This window comes from Lithobates pipiens, unplaced genomic scaffold, assembly GCF_037356315.1.
Source record: "Lithobates pipiens isolate NorthernLeopardFrog02 unplaced genomic scaffold, aLitPip1_a1.2 Scaffold_110, whole genome shotgun sequence".
NCBI lineage: Eukaryota > Metazoa > Chordata > Amphibia > Anura > Ranidae > Lithobates > Lithobates pipiens.
In genome coordinates this window covers 729,183-737,691 of record NW_027507697.1, presented here as the reverse complement: position 1 = coordinate 737,691, position 8,509 = coordinate 729,183, and the positions used below count along the sequence as shown (strand labels likewise).

The window sequence follows — 8,509 nt, the reverse complement described above, 5'->3', positions numbered from 1 at the left end:
ATACTGATGGGGAGTCTGTTTTGGGGGGTGTCTATACTGATGAGGGATCTGCACTAAGGGGGTATCTATACTGTGGGGGTCTGCACTAAGGGGGATTCTATTCTGATGGGGGTGTCTGTACTGAGGGAAGGGGTCAGTACTTAGTGAGGGGGGTCTATACTAACGGATGGTGGTCTGTACTGAGGGAGGGTGGTCTGTACTTAGTGGGGGGGTCTGTACTGAGGGAGGGTGGACTGTACTGAGGAAGGGGGGTCTGTTCTTAGTGAGGGGGATCTATACTATGGGAGGGGGATCTGTACTGAGGGAGGGGGTCTGTACTCAGTGGGGGGGTCTGTACTGACGGAGGGTTGTCTGTACTTAGTGGGGGGGTCTGTACTGAGGAAGGGGGTCTGTTCTTAGTGAGGGGGATCTATACTATGGGAGGGGGATCTGTACTGAGGGAGGTGGTCTGTACTCAGTGGGGGGGGGTCTGTACTGAGGAAGGGGGGTCTGTTCTTAGTGAGGGGAATTTAAACTATGGGAGGGGGATCTTTACTGAGGGAGGGGATCTGTACTCAGTGGGGGGGGGTCTGTACTGACTGAGGGTGGTCTGTACTTAGTAGGGGGGTCTGTACTGATGGAGGTGGTCTGTACTGAGGGAGGGGTGGTCTGTACTGAGGGAGGGGTGGTCTGTACTTAGTGGGGGGTCTATACTGAGGGAGGGTGGACTGTACTGAGGAAGGGGGTCTGTTCTTAGTGAGGGGGATCTATACTATGGGAGGGGGATCTGTACTGAGGGAGGGGGTCTGTACTCAGTGGGGGGGTCTGTACTGACGGAGGGTTGTCTGTACTTAGTGGGGGGGTCTGTGCTGAGGAAGGGGGTCTGTTCTTAGTGAGGGGGGTCTATACAATGGGAGGGGGATCTGTACTTAGTGGGGGGGTCTGTGCTGAGGAAGGGGGTCTGTTCTTAGTGAGGGGGATCTATACAATGGGAGGGGGATCTGTACTGAGGAAGGTGGTCTATATTCAGTGGGGGGGTCTGTACTGAGGAAGGGGGGTCTGTTCTTAGTGAGGGGGATCTAAACTATGGGAGGGGGATCTATACTGAGGGAGGGGATCTGTACTCAGTGGGGGGGTCTGTACTGACGGAGGGTGGTCTGTACTTAGTGGGGGGGGGGTCTGTTCTTAGTGAGGGGGATCTATATTATGGGAGGGGGATCTGTACTGATGGAGGGGGTCTGTACTCAGTGGGGGGGTCTGTACTGAGGAAGGGAGGTCTGTTCTTAGTGAGGGGATCTATACAATGGGAGGGGGATCTGTACTGAGGGAGGTGGTCTGTACTTAGGGGGGTCTGTACTGACGGAGGGTGGTCTGTACTGAGGGAGGGTGGTCTGTACTGAGGAAGGGGGGGTCTGTTCTTAGTGAGGGGGATCTATACTATGGGAGGGGGATCTGTACTGAGGGACGGGGTCTGTACTCAGTGGGGGGGTCTATACTGACGGAGGGTGGTCTGTACTTAGTGGGGGGGTGTTTACTGAGGGAGGGTGGTCTGTACTGAGGAATGGGGGTCTGTTCTTAGTGAGGGGGATCTATACTATGGGAGGGGGATCTGTACTGAGGGAGGGGTGGTCTGTACTTAGTGGGGGGTCTGTACTGAGGAAGGGGGGTCTGTTCTTAGTGAGGGAGATCTATACTATGGGAGGGGGATCTGTACCGAGGGAGGGGATCTGTACTCAGTGGGGGGGGGTCTGTACTGACTGAGGGTGGTCTGTACTTAGTAGGGGGGTCTGTACTGATGGAGGTGGTCTGTACTGAGGGAGGGGTGGTCTGTACTGAGGGAGGGGTGGTCTGTACTTAGTGGGGGGTCTATACTGAGGGAGGGTGGACTGTACCGAGGAAGGGGGTCTGTTCTTAGTGAGGGGGATCTATACTATGGGAGGGGGATCTGTACTGAGGGAGGGGGTCTGTACTCAGTGGGGGGGTCTGTACTGACGGAGGGTTTTCTGTACTTAGTGGGGGGGTCTGTGCTGAGGAAGGGGGTCTGTTCTTAGTGAGGGGGGTCTATACAATGGGAGGGGGATCTGTACTTAGTGGGGGGGTCTGTGCTGAGGAAGGGGGTCTGTTCTTAGTGAGGGGGATCTATACAATGGGAGGGGGATCTGTACTGAGGAAGGTGGTCTATATTCAGTGGGGGGGTCTGTACTGAGGAAGGGGGGTCTGTTCTTAGTGAGGGGGATCTAAACTATGGGAGGGGGATCTGTACTGAGGGAGGGGATCTGTACTCAGTGGGGGGGTCTGTACTGACGGAGGGTGGTCTGTACTTAGTGGGGGGGGGGGTCTGTTCTTAGTGAGGGGATCTATATTATGGGAGGGGGGATCTGTACTGATGGAGGGGGTCTGTACTCAGTGGGGGGGTCTGTACTGAGGAAGGGAGGTCTGTTCTTAGTGAGGGGATCTATACAATGGGAGGGGGATCTGTACTGAGGGAGGTGGTCTGTACTTAGGGGGGTCTGTACTGACGGAGGGTGGTCTGTACTGAGGGAGGGTGGTCTGTACTGAGGAAGGGGGGGTCTGTTCTTAGTGAGGGGGATCTATACTATGGGAGGGGGATCTGTACTGAGGGACGGGGTCTGTACTCAGTGGGGGGGTCTATACTGACGGAGGGTGGTCTGTACTTAGTGGGGGGGTGTTTACTGAGGGAGGGTGGTCTGTACTGAGGAATGGGGGTCTGTTCTTAGTGAGGGGGATCTATACTATGGGAGGGGGATCTGTACTGAGGGAGGGGTGGTCTGTACTTAGTGGGGGGTCTGTACTGAGGAAGGGGGGTCTGTTCTTAGTGAGGGAGATCTATACTATGGGAGGGGGATCTGTACCGAGGGAGGGGATCTGTACTCAGTGGGGGGGTCTGTACTGACGGAGAGTGTTCTGTACTTAGTAGGGGGGTCTGTACTGACGGAGAGTGGTCTGTACTTAGTAGGGGGGTCTGTACTGACGGAGGGTGGTCTGTACTTAGTAGGGGGGTCTGTACTGACGGAGGGTGGTCTGTACTTAGTGGGGGGGTCTGTACTGAGGAAGGGGGGGTCTGTTCTTAGTGAGGGGGATCTATACTATGGGAGGGGGATCTGTACTGAGGGAGGGAGTCTGTACTTAGTGGGGGGTCGGTACTGAGGGGGGACTATAGTTGGGGAAGGGGGTGACACCAATGTTTTCCGCACCAGGTGACACCAACCCTAGTGACGCCACTGATAATGGAGCGGGCAAATACATGGCAAATTGGGTTTAATGTAAAGTAATGCACTTGGGGGGCAAAAAAACAAATGCAAACTACTCACTAGGGGGGGAACGGAGGGGGAACCAAGGATGGAGAAGGATCTGGGGGTTCTAGTAGATGACAGATTGAGCAATGGCGTGCAGTGCCAGGCTGCAGCTACCAAAGCCGGCAGAATATTGGCATGCATAAAAAAAGGAATATATTCCAGGGATGGATCAATAATCCTCCCGTTTTATAAAACTCTGGTTAGACCACATCTGGAGTTTCCGGCAGACGGTGCGATGGTCTTCCCGACAGACTTTCAGCGGAAGGTCCGAAGGACTTTCTGAATGAACGGACTTGGCCACACATGACCAGACTAAGTCCGCTCGTTTTGAACGTGATGACGTAAACTGGACTAACCAAGGAAGTTCAATAGCCAGTAGCCAATATCTGCCCTTGCGTTGTATTTGGTCCGTCAGACCAGCACACAGACGAACGGTTTTCCCGATTTTTAGTCCGTCGGATAGATTTGTATGTAGTTTTATTTCTAGGCCTGTCTGACTTTTGGGGAAGAAAAGTCTGCTGGAGCCCACACACGATCAATTTGTCTGATGGATTCCGGTCTGTCGGAAAGTCCGGTCGTGTGCACGCGGCATTAGATGTGCATCTTAACCAACGGGCACTTACACCCCCTTCCTGCCCAGGCCATTTTTCAGCTTTCAGCACTGTTGCACTTTGAATGACAATTACTCGGTCATACAACACTGTACCCAATCGACATTTTTATCATTTTCTTCCCACAAATAGAGATTTCTTTTGGTGGGATTTGATCACCCCGGGGGGGGGGGGGGGGGGGGGGGTTATTTTTTACTAAACAAACTAAAAAAAAGACCAACATTTTTGATAAAATAAGTTTTTCTTTGTTTTTGTTATAAAATATAGTTTTCTCCTTCACTGAGGAGGCGGCACTGATGGGCACTGATGAGTAGGCAATTGATGGGCACTGATAGGCGACACTCACATGCAGCATTGATGGGCACTGATAGGTGGCACTGATATGCAGCACTGATGGCCACTGACAGGCTGCACTGATGGGCACTGACTGGCGGCATTGATGGGCACAGACCGGCGGCACTGATGGGCACTGACCGGCGGCACTGATGGGCACTGACCGGCGGCACTGATGGGCACTGACCGGGGGCACTGATGGGCACTGACCGGCGGCACTGATGGGCACTGACCGGCAGCACTGATGGGCACTGACCGGCAGCACTGATTGGCGGATTTAATGGACACTAATAGATGGCACTGATGGGCAGGTACTGACAGGTGTTAATGCTGTGCACTAATTGGCACTGTGATTGACACTGATTGGCACTATAGTGGGCACTGATTTGCACTGTGGTGGGCACTGATTGGCACTTTATTGGGCACTGAAAGAGGTTATGATGGGCACTGACTGACAGCTACTGGGCACCGATTGGCAGCTGATGGGTACATTTTATGGGGGCTGTGCTGATAATCAATGTGCTGATTATCAGCACAGACCCCCGCCAATTGGCTCTCCCTGTCAGAGCGAACTGAGGAATGCCGTTTACCAGCACTTCCTGGTTCACGCGATGATCAGCTGTGTGATTGGTCACAGCTGATCACGTGGTAAGAAGCCTCTGTCAGATTAAGTGTTGAGTGTTGAGTATATATGAAAAAGGAAAGAGATTGTGGGACTTTATATGAAGCACACTACTAAATGAAACGAACCAATGAGGACAATAATTGTTTAATTACAAAGGGCCTATATACATATAAATTGGTAGAGAAGGTATATATAATGTAATATAATAAAAAAGGTCTCGACAGATATCATCAAAACAATTGATAGTCCTCAATTATTCCAACATGATACACATAATAATGGACCTTGGGTGTGTGGGCCCAAATTGTACCGCTAACATTTATACATGGATAAGAATCAGCTTCTTTCTCTACGAAACGCGTAGAGATTTCCTACAATGCTACATCACAGTAACTACATGCAATATTTGTATTTTATTATAACGAATCATTCTTATCCATGTATAAATGTTAGCGGTACAATTTGGGCCCACATACCCAAGGTTCATTATTGTATATGTGTATCATGTTGGAATAATTGAGGACTATCAATTGTTTTGATGATATCTGTCAAGACCCTTTTATTATATTACATTATATATACCTTCTCTACCAATTTATATGTATATAGGCCCTTTGTAATTAAACAATTATGGTCCTCATTGGTTTGTTTCATTTAGTAGTGTGCTTCATATAAAGTCCCACAATCTCTTTCCTTTTTCATAGATACTCAACACTTAATTTGTACAGCACTTTCCCACCTGGGGACTCAATACACCGAGAAGGTGAGGCAGACATCTTGGAGAGGGCGTTGGCCGGGAATCGAACCCGGGTCATCTGCTTAGAAAGCAGCTATGCTCACCACTGCACCACCAACGCAAAAAAGTTGCATGTCTTTCATAGTGTGAGAGGAAACCGGAGAACCCGGAGGAAACCCACGCAAGCACAGGGAGAACATGCAAACTCCATGCAGATAGTGTCCTGGTCAGGATTTGAACCAAGGACCCCATTGCTGCAAGACTCACCCCTAAGCCTCTGTGTTGCCCATAGACACTATACTAACACTGCACTACAATCACACACTATAATAACACTGCACTACAATCACACACTATAATAACACTGCACTACTAATAATATAATAACTAAATAACTGCGCACGCACAGCTTAACACACAGCGCCAGCAATGTCGAGACACTTGAACCCCCACGCCTGCACGCCATGTTGGCCCGGCCTATTAAATCACCGGAGATTGGTACCTGCTACTGTTTTCCGTTACCGACTTTGGCGTGTCTTGACTATCCTTGTTTGCCTGTGATCCTGACCTTTTGGCGTGTACCCGACTATTCTTGTCTGCTTGTGGCCCCGACCTTGGCTTTGTCCCTCACCATCCCTATCCTCCTGTTGCCTACTGTGGGTGTGAGCTGGGGGACCCTGGGGGTCGCGACCTGGAGCCAGTTGCAGCCAAATCCATCCTCACCACCAGAGGCGCTGGTGAACACCTGCTGGCTCTTAAGACTCTGCGCCCCAGGGAATCTTCCGCTCTAACCCCAGTAGGATCTGTCCCCCATCTGCAGCAGTCAGCCGTAGGGTCCACAACCTTGCGGTGCACTCCTGATCCCTACGGTGTGCACCTGTCACCTCGCCTCAAGGTGACCTGACAATCACCATTCTGTGGGATGATGTTGCTGTGATCCCGAGGAGGTGTGACACCGGGAATGGGAATGTCAGTCTTGTCCATAACTCTGTTCAGTTTTTCTTACAACATGCGGCACTGGGAACAGGAAAGGAAGTCTCCGTATCGCTCGCTGCATTTTTGCTTGGTGAAAAGATAACATCACTCGGGGGGGTGATGACACTGTCCTGGGGTGATATTCCCGTGCCTGTCCACCATTTCTGCTTTCAGCTTCTCTCTAAGCTGGCTTAGCCTAGCACTAAGGGAAGCTTGAGGAGGTGGGACTATGCAAACAGGAACATCAGTGTCTTCCATACAGCTGTCCACATTTTCTCTTGGTGGAATGATGACATCACTCGGGGGGCTGATGACATTCTGTCGTGGGAAGATATTCCCGTGCCTGTCCACCATTTCTGCTTTCAGCTTCTCTATACGCTGGCTTAGCCTAGCACTGAGGGAAGCTTGAGGAGGTGGGACTATGCAAACGGGAACATGAGTCTCTTCCTTAGAGCTGTCCACATTTCCTCTTGTTGGAACAATGTCATCGCTCGTTGGGAATATGCCATCCTTAAACACTTTGGTTGGCCTTTGTTTCTTCACTGGCCGGCATAAATCCCGTATGTGAGCACGGATGTGATCCCTAGGAGGTGCGACTCAGGGAATAGGAACGTCGGTCTCCTCCATGGTGCTCTCCACATTTTCACTTGATGGTGGAATGATGTCATCAGTTGCTGGTAGAATGACGTCCCTTGTTGATGGAATGGTGTCATCACTTGGTAGAAAGACGTCACTTGGTGGAATGGTGTCATCACCTGCTGGTAGAAAGACGTCACTTGGTGGAAAGGTGTCATCACTTGATGGTGGAATGACAGCACTTGATGGTGGAATGATGTCATCACTTGCTGATGGAATGACATCACTTGGTGGTGGAATGACATCACTTGGTGGTGAGGTGATGTTGCTACTTCTTGGTCGGAACAGTCGGTAGAATGGCTTGAAACATGTTAGGAGTAGTACCACCAGCATGGCGATAAGCCCCAGAAAGCATTCTGACCGGTGTTCAGTAGCAATATTTATAAGCAGGGGTGGGATTATGTTCTCAAAGAATGCCCCCCCCCGCTGTTCCAGATATCAATCAGTAGATAAAGGAATCTACAAAGCTCCAGCATCATCAAATAGCGTTCTAATACACTGGCCAGGTAATTTTGGTGCAGGATATACTTCAGAATGAGAACACATATGAGGACTGCCAAGCTAAACCAGAACGGAGGGCGGTTCTGGAATAAAAACCAGCTCAAGGGTTCTAGCATTAGGTTCTCAAAGGACGTTCCCCTGCTGTTCCAGATATCCATCAGTGGATAAATGAATGCAGTCAGATCCAGAAATGTCAAATAGTGTCCTAATATGGTGACCAGGTAATTTTGGTGCAGGATGTACTTCAGAATCTGGAAAATGATCAGGACTGCCACGCTAAACCAGAGTGGAGGACGGATCAGGTATAAAAACCAGCTGATGGGTCCTGAAGGGTCATTTTCAATTCTTAATGTTTCCTCCACTGGCTGCTCCGTCCTCTTCATGTTCTCCTCAATGCTGGACCCTGTGGTGACATTTCTTGGCTCCTCCATGCGGGTCTGTGGGGGTTGGGCATCTCTGGGCACAGCCCATGGATACAAGATTCTAAATATCAGCGGAATCTTCGCTGGTTGTTGGGTTGTGGTCACAATCCCCTCCACTGGGGACCCTGTGGTGACATTTCTGGGCTCCTCCATGCGGGTCTGTGGGGGTTGGGCATCTCTGGGCACAGCCTGTGATGTGAATCTCCGCTGGCTGCTGCTGTCTTTCTACAATCCCCTCCTCCTGATCCATGTGGACCTCTGGGGATTGCTTGATGGTATTTCTGTTTAGTCCCCAAGGGACCAACAGAACAAGAATCACAGCGAGGACTTCGGTCCTCATTTTTTTATTTTTATAGAAAACGACAAGAAATGCC

At 50.6% G+C, this 8,509-nt stretch overlaps 1 non-coding gene across 1 annotated transcript; it reads right to left on the bottom strand.

The window, feature by feature from the left end:
* Positions 1-5,650: 5,650 nt before the first annotated feature.
* TRNAR-UCU (transfer RNA arginine (anticodon UCU)) lies at positions 5,651-5,722 on the bottom strand. Its single transcript has one exon. It is a non-coding gene; the product is annotated as a tRNA-Arg (tRNA).
* Positions 5,723-8,509: the final 2,787 nt, after the last annotated feature.